Source organism: Bombina bombina, chromosome 5, assembly GCF_027579735.1.
Source record: "Bombina bombina isolate aBomBom1 chromosome 5, aBomBom1.pri, whole genome shotgun sequence".
Classification (NCBI taxonomy): domain Eukaryota; kingdom Metazoa; phylum Chordata; class Amphibia; order Anura; family Bombinatoridae; genus Bombina; species Bombina bombina.
Window position 1 is genome coordinate 599,659,700 of NC_069503.1, and position 15,675 is coordinate 599,675,374.

The following is a 15,675-nucleotide window of genomic DNA, read 5'->3' on the forward strand; positions in this document are numbered from 1 at the left end:
TAATGCAGTAAATGTGCAGCAATACATTGTCACAAGCAAAACATACTTACTTTATTGCTCACTTAAGGAGTCAACTAGCCAATATAAATAACTACTGCAATAATATTATGTCTTTCCTTGTAAGAGTCAAATATATACCCTGAACTATTCATGTCTTCCTCGGTATTTCATTTTTTTATAGAGGTCATCTTGGAAAGTATATTTAAGTAATGTACAAATCAATATATAATTTATTAAAACTGAAAGACTTTGGTGGGTTATTTGACATATTTTGAATATCATTTGACTATATAAATAAAAATATTTGTAGAAGTTAAAGGGACAGTACACAGTAAAATTGTTTTTATATTAATGTATTTTCAATGCAATTGTTATACCAGCTGTAAAGTATAAAATGTATGCGAAATTGCATTTTCAAGTTTATTTGTGTATATGAAGTAGCTGGTTTTGTGCTTTTAAACCACAGCCTATTTAATGGGTTGAGTTTCAGGTACTATCAGACCTCATTATGTTACACAGATTTGCTTCCTTATCTTATATTTTTCTGGAAAACCAAAGCTCAATACTTAGAGAGAACACTGAACAATTAAAGGGACACTGAACCCAATTTTTTTTTTTTGTGTGATTCAGATAGAGCATGCAATTTTAAGCAACTTTCTAATTTACTCCTATTATCAACTTTTCTTCATTCTCTTGCTATCTTTATTTGAAAAAGAAGGCATCTAAGCTTTTTTTTGGTTCAGTACTCTGGACAGCATTTTTTATTGGAGGATGAATTTATCCACCAATCAGCAAGAACAACTCAGGTTGTTCACTAAAAATGGGCAGGCATCTAAACTTACATTCTTGCATTTCAAATAAAGATACCAAGAGAATGAAGAAAATTTGATAATAGAAGTAAATTAGAAATTTGCTTAAAATTGCATGCTCCAGAGGCGGAGCTTGGCCGGGCAGGCAAATGGCTGCGTAGTCACACAGCTCCGGTACAGCAGAGGGACAAACTTTGGTTCAAACCGGTGCTACACATCCTTCAACGTGAGAAATAGACGGCTCAGCACTCAGAGATCATAAAGATCTTAATGTGGCAGCTGGGAACGATCGGGCTCACCTGAACGAGCACATTGAAATAACTGCAGTGTGCTGTGCCGCCGCCATCTTGGAACTCCCGCGGCAACGAGCAAAAGTTACAACAACATGTGAGTTAACAGCCAAAATTACTGTGAATGTGAAGGAGATCAGTAAGAGGGCACACTAGGTTTAGAAAGTACCTAATCATAAAGGGACATAGCCATACTAAAGCGTACAAGAATGTAAGCAGCGGATAAACACCTACACCACCTTTGAGACCATGGGAACTACAGGGAACTATTAAATTCACTTCACAAACTTACCCAGAAAGGCATGTGAACTAACAAAACGCTCCACACTTAACCCACACTTTCTCGGTATCACATTTGTTATGCCTCTCCTTTAAGACATACATAAGAAGTATTGACAGCAACAACATAGGAGGCTTGGAGCTCCAGGGCCCATATCACGCTCTTGTAACTCCACATTGTGTTATCATAAAAGCACAGATAAAATGGCGTCAAAGCACAAAAATAAAGGGGACAAAAACCTTAAAAGCCAGACCCAAGCTAATACACTGGTCACCTCCTTCTTTCACGCTAACATACCTGAAGCACAGGACACAGACTCCTCAGACAACTATGCTTCTGCTGACCCCTTACCAGCAGCAGACTATCTGATTCAGCTAAAACAGGACATTGCCAAACTCCAATCAAAAGAAGATTTTGATTCACTTAAATCCCTTATAACAAAAGAGCTGACATCTTTACGAAAAGACATGACAGAGATGAGTGAGAGAATAGTAGACATCGAAGAAACACAGGACACAACATCTGAAGTAATAAGTTTATTACACAACCAAGCCAATACACATGAGGAACAAATTGAGACCATGCAAGAGAAAATAGAGGACTTAGAGAACAGGGGGCGGAGAAGCAACCTCCGTATCAAGGGGATCCCAGAAGCAATAAAAACTGCCAATCTGATGGAATATCTACAAAGCCTCTTTTGTCAGATTGTAGGTGATCAACAAGCTCCACCATGGGAAATTGAAAGAGCCCACAGATCCCTCCGACCCCCCCCTTCCCCCCAAACGCGCCTCCCAGAGACGTCATTCTCAAATTTCTTCGATTCAATGACAGAGAAGCTATTTCGCAGAAGGCAAGATCCTCTCACACGATTTCATACCTGGATCATGATTTACAAATATACCCAGACCTATGCCCAAGTACCATCCAAAAACGAAAGGAAGCTCGCTTCATTACCTCTGTGCTACAGGATAGAAACATCAAATATCGCTGGGGGTTCCCATTCAGCCTAATAGTCCCACATGAAGGAACGACAATCATCTACAAAGGTATTCAGGACCTGGATAAACTTTCTAAAGGATTGGGAATCCCTCTGAAACCCCCAGGACCTCCATCCTCCTCCGACGAATCTCAACCCTCCACTCTGCACTCACATCTTTCCACACTGCAGAAGACATCCTGGAGTAAAGTTCAATCTCTTAAAAAGAAACGAAAAGAACATCTCAACATTTCTCCAGCCTCAAACAGAGACTAATTGAAATGGAACTCTCCCTTGATATCTACAGTGGGTGAGATCTTATCTTTACTCTAGACGGACATTTGCTGTCATGTTTTGCTAAAGTTTATTATGCATCCCTGGTTATTTATATTGTTTATATATATTTTAATTTACAATGTTCAGTTTGACCGTGATGACGAATTATCCACCTGTATCCCGACCTGTAAAGGTTATTTAACATCTAAATTTTCTTCTTGAAGGTTTAAGTTCACAACCCTTAATTTATTTGTTTGCACTGTAATTTTGTTTTCCTAAAATAATTATGTCCTCTCTGTTGTAAAACCTCAGACTGAAATGAAAGCATTTTCAGTCACCATTATGGTTCTTTACCATCCCTCCCCTCTAATCACTTACCCCAACCCTAAAGGTTACTACAGGTACTTAACTGCTCACTTTAATACACACATACAAGGAATTCTTACAAATACAGATGATATTCACCCCCACTTCTCTTCTCACCAGAGCATACACGTGTTCCAGACAGATCTAAAACAAGGCTCAACTTATGTTTTCACTTATGCTATCATAGGGTTCACCATCAAACACATCACATAATGGCTCACACTACAAAAGTCAATAGACCGCTAACTTTCTTGTCCATAAACGCAAAGGGCCTAAACAACCCACACAAAAGGAATATAGTTATACGAGACCTTAAAAGTAAAGGAGGCGACCTAATATTCCTACAGGAGTCCCATTTTCTAAAAGGCCACGAACCCAAAACCTTCCTTTACAAGTTCGGCCCCTCATATTATTCTTCAAACACTTCTAAAACTAACGGTGTGGGAATTTTAATCAAGAAAGGGATACCTTTTCAGCTGCAGGACTCATATAAAGATACTGAAGGCAGATACATAATCCTAGTGGGTAAACTTTATAACACAACCACAACACTGGTTAGCGCTTACACCCCCAATACCGCCCAGGACAAATTTATATCTTCCCTGACAAATAACATTTTAGAAGTCACCAAAGGTATGTTAATTTTAGGGGGCGACCTTAACATCACTTTAGATCCTTTTAAGGATAACTCCAATCACACCTCATCCACATCACATAGAACCATAGCCTCTGTAAGACAAAAACTGAGAGATCTAGCCGTCCATGATGTGTGGAGGATACACCACCCTGATACAGAAGACTTTACCTTTTTCTCACACCCACACTCACGTTATACCCGCATAGATTACATCCTAACTAACGTCACCTCCCTATCATATGCCACACAATCTTCAATTCTCGCATCGTCCTGGTCGGACCATTCCATAGTATCATGCATAATTCATTGGCCCTCAGCCTCCCCCTCCACCTACACCTGGAAACTCAATGAAGAATTATTAGACCTCCCACAATATACTGATAAGTTACAAACAGCCATACAAGAATTCTTTGATATTAATCTTGGCTCAGTACCAGAATTTCATAACATTTGGGAAGCTCACAAGGGGACTATACGTGGGGAATTAATGAGCATGCAATCTCATTATAGAAAACAGAGACTCCTGTTACAGGAGTCCCTGTACAAGATGAATGAGCTGGAGATGCAGCTAAAAAAAAAGCCTACCGACACACAAATAGCTAAAGCCCTACAGGAAAGTAAGCAAACCACAACAAATCTTCTAGACAAGGAGTGCAAAAGACTAGCCTTTAAACTTAAGCAATCATTCTATGAAAGGGACAATAAGTGTAGCAGACTTTTCGCCCGCAAACTGAAACGCACTTCCAATCGCGCATATATTCTTAAGATCAAAACCGCCGACAAAATATATCATGACACTTCCAACATAGCAGAATCATTCCGTTCTTATTATGACCACCTGTACAACCTAATTGCAACACCCCCAAACAAACACACTCACACCCCGACTGACATCGCATCCCGTATTGAACACTTCTTAATAGATATAAATTTCCCCGAGGTAGCGAAGGAGCAACTAACCCTTCTTCAACAGCCCTTTACTTTACTGGAGATCCGAAAAACTATAACAGACCTTCCCACTGATAAAGCCCCAGGCCCCGACGGTTATACTAACTATTATTACAAGAAATATACAGACATCCTTTCACCACACCTATTGACCCTCTTTAACTCAATAACACCAGACAACCCCTTTCCCACACAGACCCTGGAAGCTTTTATTTCCATAATACCGAAACCTGGGAAAGACCCAGAGCGTGTAGAAAATTATAGACCAATTTCCCTACTAAACACAGATCTAAAAATGTATGCCAAGATTCTCGCCACACAACTAAACACCGTCCTTCCACAGTTAATTGGTAAAGACCAAGTCGGATTTGTCCCAGCAAGAGAAGCGAAGGATAACACGATTAGGGCAACCCAATTGATAGAATATGCCAATCTTAGAAATATCCCGCTCTTGGTACTGTCGACCGACGCGGAAAAAGCCTTTGACCGCGTCGGCTGGCAGTTTCTGAAAGCGGTACTATTAAAAATGGGCCTAGGGCAGAAATTCACAGACCGGGTCTTCCCCATGTACACCACCCCCACAGCCAGGGTTCGGGTAAACGGGTCCCTCTCAGCCCCCTTTAACATCACCAATGGAACCAGACAGGGATGCCCCCTCTCCCCACTCTTGTTTGCCTGCGTGATTGAAGCATTAGCTCACAAAGTTCGTAATCAGCCCCAAATCACAGGCATACAAACTCAACATTCACACCACAAAATAATGCTTTACGCAGATGATGTCCTGTTCTGTATCACAAACCCACTTACCACCATACCCCATATACTCCAATTGCTAGACGAATTCGGAGCTGTATCTAACTTTTTGATTAATAAGAACAAGTCGGAAATCATGAACATAAATTTCCCCCAGGAAGATATAGATTTAATCAAACCAAAATGCCCATTCCGATGGCAGACCACCTCACTCCGATATCTGGGTATTCATCTGACCCCAACCCCGGACCAACTATTTGCCCTGAATCACAAACCTCTCCTTTCCAAAATAACAGCGGACCTTTCCTTCTGGAAAAAAACACATATCTCCTGGCTGGGGAGAATTAATGTTGTTAAAATGATCATCCTCCCTAGAATTCTTTACCTCTTTCAGACCCTGCCCATCCCACTTCCATCGAGTTTCATGAACACATTACAGTCAAATGTATTGGATTTTATTTGGTTTAATAATAGAGCAAGAATCGGCAAAAAAATTATGCTATTGCCCATAGCCATGGGAGGCCTCGGGGTCCCGGACTTCCACAGGTACAGACAAGCTACCTTCTTGCAGCGCATTATAGATTGGCATAGTAATCTAAACAATAAGCTATGGGTCCAATTAGAACATGACATGTCTCAAACCCAACACTTAGGCCAACTATGCTGGGCACCAAAAGACCGAGATAAATTCTTAAAACTTCCCTCGCAAATTATGCTGGAAACATTTAAAGCGTGGGACAAGATGTTAATTGAATACCCCAATATATCAACTAAATTCTCCCCACTAACACCCTTGACACTCAATACCGAGTTTCGCCCGGGACTCCCGCTTTCAACAAGGCTTACAAATACCCCCCTTAGGTCCTTGCAGATCTACCATTTGGGAAACGAACAGCACTCTCCCACAAGACAAGAATTAGTCTCTACAGGGTTTCTATTCTTCAAAGACTGGCTCTTTTACAGACAGTGCCACTCATACATTACAACCCACCCACAAGCTAATAATATGACTAGATCACTAACACCTTTTGAAACCCTCTGTCATAAAAATACCCCGACCAGACACGTACTGTCTATCACGCATACAATCTTATCACAACAACCACACGGTTCGCTTCCATATTATATAGACATTAAAAAGACTTCAATTTCCTGTAAATTCATCGAACTCAATATATAGATTCTGCAGCGATGGTATCTGACCCCAGAGAGGTGTAAAAAGATTTACAAACTCAAATCAGCACAGTGTTGGAGATGTGGTTCGGCTGAGTGCCACATGTCCCACATTTGGTGGCAATGTGACAAATTGTCCCCCATGTGGGCTACGATTGCGAAGGAGTCTAGCTCAATTCTAGGTGTTCCCACCCCCCCTGATCCCCATGTGTGGCTCTTCAATAAGACCCCAAGCAAACTCCCCACTCCCTCTAAAAAACTATTCCACATCTTAAGCAATAGCTTTAAAATTCTGCTAGCCAGAAACTGGAAATCAGATAGAGTCCCTTCCCGGGCACAATGGCAATTAGAATGTCACCGCACCCTCTCCCTAGAGGAATATTATTATATGAAAAACAAAACTATAGACATATACGCTCAAATGACCTTTATGTGGGAAACTTACATACAGACTAAAACACTAGACACTCAGGGGGCCCGGAACTGATGAGCTCTTGCAAATTGTGCTGATGTAATACAGAACTGCCTGTTGATTTAGATAATATGCCTATCCTTGTAACCATTGTAACCTTAATTGTCAACCCTCCTATTTCCCCTCCCCCTTCCCTTATACCCCTTTAATATTTCAGTTGGGAAACGAGTCAATAATGTAACTCCTTTTTTATTTCTTGCATATTGAATGTATGTACTTGTTTTACTTCAATAAACTTTTTGAAAACCCAAAAAAAAAAAAAATTGCATGCTCTGAATCACAAAAGAAAAAATTTGGGTTCAGTGTCCCTTTAACTATCCTGCACCCCACTGGGAGTGTAATTTCTTCTGCTGGCTGTGTTTACTTAGGCTTATCAATAGCTTAGTCTCCAGTATACAAACTTTCAGTATAGGTGGGGATACCACTGGCAAAATCAGCTATTTTAAATGCCAAAATAAGGGTAAAGGTCAGGGATATGCAAGGTGTCCGTGACTAGCCCTTGTCGTGTCCTCCACAACCTTAGTATAGCTTTTCTTTTTGATTAAATAATAGGACGAAAAAAAATATGTAATGTGAATAAAGTTAGTGGCTTGTCAAGAGACTGCTAGCGATATTGGGTGATAAGTTATGGAATAAATAAAGCCTGAGTGAAATACTGGATGTGTATCTGCATCTGTATAATAACACCCAGCTCTATACAAAGACACAGTAGTGACACTGGCACATGTGTGTAGCCAGACAAGGGCTGGTTATAGGTTCAGTGTTATCTGCATCAGTATAATAACACCCAGCGCTATATAATGACACATTAGTGACACTGGCACATGGGTATAGCCAGAAGAGGGCTGGTTATAGAATCAGTGGTATCTGCATCAGTATCATATCACCCAGCACTATATAATGACACAGTAGTGACACTGGCACATGGGTATAGCCAGAGTAGGGCTGGTTATGGGATCAGTGGTATCTGCATCAGTATTAGTCAGACAAGGGCTAGTTATAGGATCAGTGGTATGTGCATCAGTATAATACCACCCAGCACTATATAATGATACAGTAGTGACACTGGCTCATGGGTATAGGCAGAGGAGGGCTGGTTATAGGGTCAGTGGTATCTACATCAGTATAATAGCACACAGCACTATATAATGACACAGTAGTGACACTAGCACATGGATATAGCCAGAGGAGGGCTGGTTATAGGATCAGTGGTATCTGCATCAGTATAATAACACCCAGCGCTATATAATGACACAGTAGTGACACTGGCTCATGGGTATAGCCAGAGGAGGGCTGGTTATAGGATCAGTGGTATCTGCATCAGTATAATAACACCCAGCGCTATATAATGACACAGTAGTGACACTGGCTCATGGGTATAGCCAGAAGAGGGCTGGTTATAGAATCAGTGGTATCTGCATCAGTATCATAACACCCAGCACTATATAATGACACAGTAGTGACACTGGCACATGGGTATAGCCAGAGTAGGGCTGGTTATGGGATCAGTGGTATCTGCATCAGTATTAGTCAGACAAGGGCTAGTTATAGGATCAGTGGTATGTGCATCAGTATAATACCACCCAGCACTATATAATGACACAGTAGTGACACTGGCTCATGGGTATAGCCAGAAGAGGGCTGGTTATAGGATCAGTGGTATCTGCATCTGTATAATAACACCAAGCACTATATAATGACACAGTAGTGACACTGGCTCATGGGTATAGGCAGAGGAGGGCTGGTTATAGGGTCAGTGGTATCTACATCAGTATAATAACACCCAGCACTATATAATGACACAGTAGTGACACTGGCTCATGGGTATAGCCAGAGGAGGGCTGCTTATAGAATCAGTTGTATCTGCATCAGTATAATAACACCCATCTCTATATAATCACACAGTAGTGACACTGGCTCATGGGTATAGCCAGAGGAGGGCTGGTTATAGGATCAGTGGTATCTGCATCAGTATAATAACACCCAGCACTATACAAAGACACAGTGACACTGGCTCATGGGTATAGCCAGAGGAGGACTGGTTATATGATCAGTGTTATCTGCATCAGTATAATAACACCCAGCACTATATAATGACACAGTAGTGACACTGGCTCATGGGTATAGCCAGAGGAGGGCTGGTTATAGGATCAGTGGTATCTGCATCAGTATAATAACACCCAGCACTATATAATGACACAGTAGTGACACTGGCACATGGGTATAGCCAGAGGAGGGCTGGTTATAGGATCAGTGGTATCTGCATCAGTATAATAACACCCAGCACTATATAATGACACAGTAGTGACACTGGCTCATGGGTATAGCCAGAGGAGGGCTGGTTATAGGATCAGTGGTATCTGCATCAGTATAATAACACCCAGCGCTATATAATGACACAGTAGTGACACTGGCACATGGGTATAGCCAGAGGAAGGCTGGTTATAGGATCAGTGGTATCTGCATCAGTATAATAACACCCAGCACTATATAATGACACAGTAATGACACTGGCACATGGGTATAGCCAGAGGAGGGCTGGTCATAGGATCAGTGGTATCTGCATCAGTATAATAACACCAAGCACTATATAATGACACAGTAGTGACACTGGCTCATGGGTATAGCCAGAGGAGGGCTGGTTATAGGATCAGTGGTATCTGCATCAGTATAATAACACCCAGCACTATACAAAGACACAGTGACACTGGCTCATGGGTATAGCCAGAGGAGGACTGGTTATATGATCAGTGTTATCTGCATCAGTATAATAACACCAAGCACTATATAATGACACAGTAGTGACACTGGCTCATGGGTATAGCCAGAGGAGGGCTGGTTATAGGATCAGTGGTATCTGCATCAGTATAATAACACCCAGCACTATACAAAGACACAGTGACACTGGCTCATGGGTATAGCCAGAGGAGGACTGGTTATATGATCAGTGTTATCTGCATCAGTATAATAACACCAAGCACTATAAAATAAAGTTTTTAATTTCAAATGTACCTTGGTGTCCTTCACTAAGGTCTGTACTTTGGAAAATGTCCACCACAGCCTTTGTCTGTGCCTATCCCTGGTAAAGGAGCTATTTGTAAACAATTTAATACACTCCAGCAGGTAAAATGGATCATTGGGAACAATTTAAAGGTGAGAGCATTTTTGGGTGAACTGTCCCTTTAACTTGTTTCTTCACAGTTTTATGCCTCAAGATGTACACAAGGGCAGGGCTGACATTGAAAGAAACTGTATACCCCGACATAACTGATTTCTTACTCACCAGACCCTGGACACTCTGTAAACATTACATATAATAAATCAGTTTCTTGTGGAAATCCAGTTAGTGCTGGAATATTTTTGTCCTTGCATATTTTTGCATCGATTTAACTCTTTGTTAGGGATGGACTAGATGTGGCAAGTGCAAATACTGTAAGGGTATTTAAGAATGCCCTGGTTGTGCATAATTACATCCTAAGACTTAATTAATTAATAACTCAATTGATTAATTAGTTAAACTTGCACTTTAGTATGGTCTGACTTAAACTCTATATAAGCTCATGTTAACATAAAATATAGCTGTATAGTTACCATTTCAGTAAGAGGAAAATTAGGACCCACCTGTATCCATAGCCCAACTGCAGTTTTGGTTGGAGGGAGCAGGGTTCTAATAAAGCCCTTATCTCTGTCGGATTTGGCCTAGAGTCATAACTGATTACTCATTTAAAAGAGTCACTTTTACATAGAAGGAAATGGAGACTGGTATCAAGCTCCTATCTCCACTTCTGGTTTAGTTTGAGGGGAAAAGATGCTCCATTGGGACCCTAAACCAGCACCCACAAAATGCATACTTTCATACAAACCAACTGGGAACCTCCCAGGGTGACACAGGCTTTTGTAATCTCCCCTATGTAAATACAAAACACAGATATCGACCACACTCACAGAGGCCTATTTATCAAGCCGTCAGCCACAAATACGCTGGATTTCTGCAGCGTAATTGTGGCGAGCTTGATTCGCCTCATTTATCAAAGCCTACAGACTGGCAAAAGTTGAAATCTGTGAGGAATATGATCCGCCGGTCTCAGTCCGACACAGATCGATGCTTACGTCATTGCAGATGTTCCAAATGCAAATTCGGCACTATCTGACTACTTTTGCTAGTTAACAAATATCTAACAGGTACGCTTGCCACTATTCCGGCCAAGCGTACCTGCTTTTCAATCCGCCGCCCTAGGAATCAATGGGAGTCTGAAAGCAGCAAAAGCTTATGTTCGCTGCTGCCCGATATCCCATTGATTTCTATGGGAGAATAAAAGCTATGTTTACACCTAACACCCTAACATGTACCCCGAGTCTAAACACCCCTAATCTGCCGCCCGCCACCGCCGCCACCTACATTATACTTATTAACCCCTAATCTGCCGCCCGACACTGCCGCCACCTACATAAAAGTATTAACCCCTATCCCACCGCAACTAAATAAGTTATTAACCCCTAAACCCCTGGCCTCCCACATCACTACCACTTACTAAACCTATTAATCCCTAAACCGCCAGCCCCCCACATCACCATAAACTAAATTAACCTATTGACCCCTAAACCTAACAACCCGCTAACTTTATATTAAATATTAACTCATCCCTATCTTATAATAAATTAAAACTTACCTTTAGATTTAAAATAAACAATATTAAACTAATAATTAACCTACCCTAACTATTATATTGAAATTATATTAAACTATATTAAACTATTTATTAACCTACCCTAACTATTATACTGAAATTACATTAAACTATATTAAACTAATAATTAATCTACCCATAGTTAAAAACCTAACCTTACTCAAATAATTTAAATCTACTATTAAAAATTACAAAGTTACAAAAAACTAACAACTAAGTTACGCAAAATAACAAACATTAAGTTACAAAAAATAAATAAACACTAAGTTACACAAAATAAAAAATAAATTATCAAATATTTAAACTAATTACATTTAATCTAAGAGCCCTTTGAAAAAAAAGACCCCCCCCCCCCAAATACAAAACCCCCTAGCCTACAGTAAACTACCAATAGCCCTTAAAAGGGCCTTTTGCGGGGTATTGCCCTAAAGAAATCAGCTCTTTTACCTGTAAAAAAAATACAAACAACCCCCCAACAGTAAAACCCACCACCCACACAACCAAACCCCCCAAATAAAAACCTAATCTAAAAAACCTAAGCACCCAATTGCCCTTAGCTCTTTTTCTTGCCCAAACCCTAATCTAAAAGTAAAACCTACCCAATAAACCCTTAAAAAAAACTAACACTAACCCCCGAAGATCCACTTACAGTTTCTGAAGACCCAACATCCATCCTCAACGAAGCCGGCAGAAGTCCTCATCCAACCGGGCAGAAGTCTTCATCCAACCGGGCAGAAGACTTCATCCAACCGGGCAGAAGTCTTCATCCAGACGGCATCTTCTATCTTCATCCATCCGGCGCAGAGCAGCTCCATCTTCAAGACATCCGGCGAAGAGCATCCTCTTCTTTCGACGTCTTCTTCAACAATGAATGTTGAAGGCTAGGGGTTTTTTTTATTTGGGGGGGGTTATATTTTGATAGGGCTATTAGATTAGGTGTAATTAGTTTAAATATTTGATAGTTTATTTTTTATTTTGTGTAACTTAGTGTTTATTTTTTTTTGTAACTTAGTGTTGGTTTTTTTGTGTAACTTAGTTGTTAGTTTTTTGTAACTTTGTAATTTTTAAAAGTGGATTTAAATAATTTGAGTAGGGTTAGGTTTTTAACTATATAATATATTTAATTTAATTTGTAGTTTAATGTAATTTTAGTATAACAGTTAGGGTAGATTAATTATTAGTTTAATATAGTTTATTGTTATTTTATTATAATAGTTAGGGTAGATTAATTAATAGTTTAATATAGTTTAATCATGTAATTTCAGTATAATAGTTAGGGTAGGTTAATTAATAGTTTAATATAGTTTAATTTAAATCTAAAGGTAAGTTTTAATTCATTATAAGATAGGGATGAGTTAATATTTAATATAAAGTTGTTAGGTTTAGGGGTTAATAGGTTAATTTAGTTTATGGCAATGTGGGGGCAGGCGGTTTAGGGGTTAATAGGTTTAGTAAGTGGTAGTGATGTGCGAGGCCAGGGGTTAATAACTTTATTTAGTTGCGGTGGGCTCCGGGAGTGGTGGGATAGGGGTTAATACATTTAGTTAGTTGCGGCGGTGTCAGGGAGCAGCGGAATAGGGGTTAATAAGTTTATTAGAGTTGCGGTGGGCTCCGGGAGTGGCGTAATAGGGGTTAAAAACTTTATTTAGTTGTGGTGGGGTCCAGGAGCGGCGGGATAGGGGTTAAACATTTTAGTATAGTGGCGGTGTTTAATGACAGTATATAAATAAAGCTGGGAAAAAGCCAAATAGCAGCGAGATCGATGACAATAGTCCGCTGATCATCCCCCCGTACTTGGTGCGCGGCTTTTTGACAGCTTTTTATATAAATATGGAGAGCGTATTCAGGTCCGCAGCCGCGATGTTAGGCGATGTCAGGCAAGCGTATTGGTGCTGTCAACAGCAAGAAGGTTGACGGCTTGATAAGTAGGCCTCACAGACTGGACTGGGCACACATCCTAAGCCACTGTTAACTCCACAGCCCTGAACACTGACATACAGCTGCACAGTCCCCAGCAACCCAGGCAGTTAACCCCTGAACAGCCTGGGTGACAGGCACGCAGGGAAGCATTACAAACATTATAAACGCAACACACAAAAAACCTGGCACTCGCCAGCATATACTCAGTAATGTTTAAAAGCAAAACTGGGGGAAGTCAGTTACATTTGGCACCAAATGAGTATTTGCTGCCAGGTTTTCTGTGTTTTATATATATATATACACAGTATGTGTGTGTGTGTGTATATGTATATATATATTATATATATATATATATATATATATATATATATATAATAAAAGTCAGGGGATTTTTCCTTTTGTTGTGCTGTGCATTCACAATATTCAAGTTTTTCCTTCACAATAGTTTGACTGCTGCTCCTGGTTGTTCCACTACCACCTATGGATGTGATCTAGAAATGAAAAAACAAAGGGAGGTGAAGTGCACAAACAGAGGGGGAAAAAGAGAAAATGTAGACTCCTTATGACGTAGTATTTTGGTGTTCAATATATGGATTTCTCACCTTGTGTTACCTCAAGCATGTGAGGTATGTGATGCACATGGAGGGGAAGTATTTCCCAATCTGTGGTACAGATGTAGAGCGGTGGGAAGGAGTAAGAAACTTCCTTTGTTATGTGCTATTCAGTCGCACCAGTTGGAGTATTGTAGAAAACATCCTTTTTCATTTAGAGTATATCCCAAAGAAGTGTACACCATCAGACGGTAAAGTGTAATGATTTTAATTTGAAAACAAGTTTTCACTCTAAATCATGTCTGTTACATAACAAAGGAAAATTCCCACATTTTAACCAATTAAAAACTTATTTGACATATGAACCAGTCAAAGTAATTTTAAAAATTAGAAATTAAGAAGATTTTTTACTCTGTGTCAGCCATTACCAAGACCTTTGCCAATCAGGACTCCTTTGGGTTTTTTATGTATTTTTTTAACTAGGATTAGCCAGAAGATGCTGAAGAACACTAAGGCCTAGATTTAGAGTCGGGCGGTAGCCGTCAAAACCAGCGTTAGAGGCTCCTAACGCTGGTTTTAGGCTACCGCCGGTATTTGGAGTCAGTCAGGAAAGGGTCTAACGCTCACTTTCCAGCCGCGACTTTTCCATACCGCAGATCCCCTTACGTCATTTGCGTATCCTATCTTTTCAATGGGATCTTTCTAATGCCGGTATTTAGAGTCGTGGCTGAAGTGAGCGTTAGAAATCTAACGACAAAACTCCAGCCGCAGAAAAAAGTCAGTAGTTAAGAGCTTTCTGGGCTAACGCCGGTTTATAAAGCTCTTAACTACTGTGCTCTAAAGTACACTAACACCCATAAACTACCTATGTACCCCTAAACCGAGGTCCCCCCACATCGCCGCCACTATATTTATACATTTTTTAACCCCTAATCTTCCGCTCCGTACACTGCCGACCCCTATATTATATTTATTAACCCCTAATCTGCCGCCCCCGCTATCGCTGACCCCTGCATATTATTATTAACCCCTAATCTGCCGCTCCATACACCACCGCCACCTACATTATAGCTATGTACCCCTAATCTGCTGCCCCTAACACCGCCGACCCCTATATTATATTTATTAACCCCTAATCTGCCCCCCTCAACGTCGCCTCCACCTGCCTACACTTATTAACCCCTAATCTGCCGAGTGGACCGCACCGCTACTATAATAAAGTTATTAACCCCTAATCCGCCTCACTCCCGCCTCAATAACCCTATAATAAATAATATTAACCCCTAATCTGCCCTCCCTAACATCGCCGACACCTAACTTCAATTATTAACCCCTAATCTGCCAACCTGATCTCGCCGCTACTGTAATAAATGTATTAACCCCTAAAGCTAAGTCTAACCCTAACACTAACACCCCCCTAAGTTAAATATAATTTAAATCTAACGAAATAAATTAACTCTTATTAAATAAATTATTCCTATTTAAAGCTAAATACTTACCTGTAAAATAAACCCTAATATAGCTACAATATAAATT

At 40.3% G+C, this 15,675-nt stretch overlaps 1 protein-coding gene across 1 annotated transcript in view; it reads left to right on the plus strand.

The window, feature by feature from the left end:
• CNTNAP2 (contactin associated protein 2) overlaps positions 1-15,675 on the plus strand; it is a 2,991,056-nt gene that overhangs the window by 2,852,226 nt on the left and 123,155 nt on the right. The window lies entirely within an intron of this gene.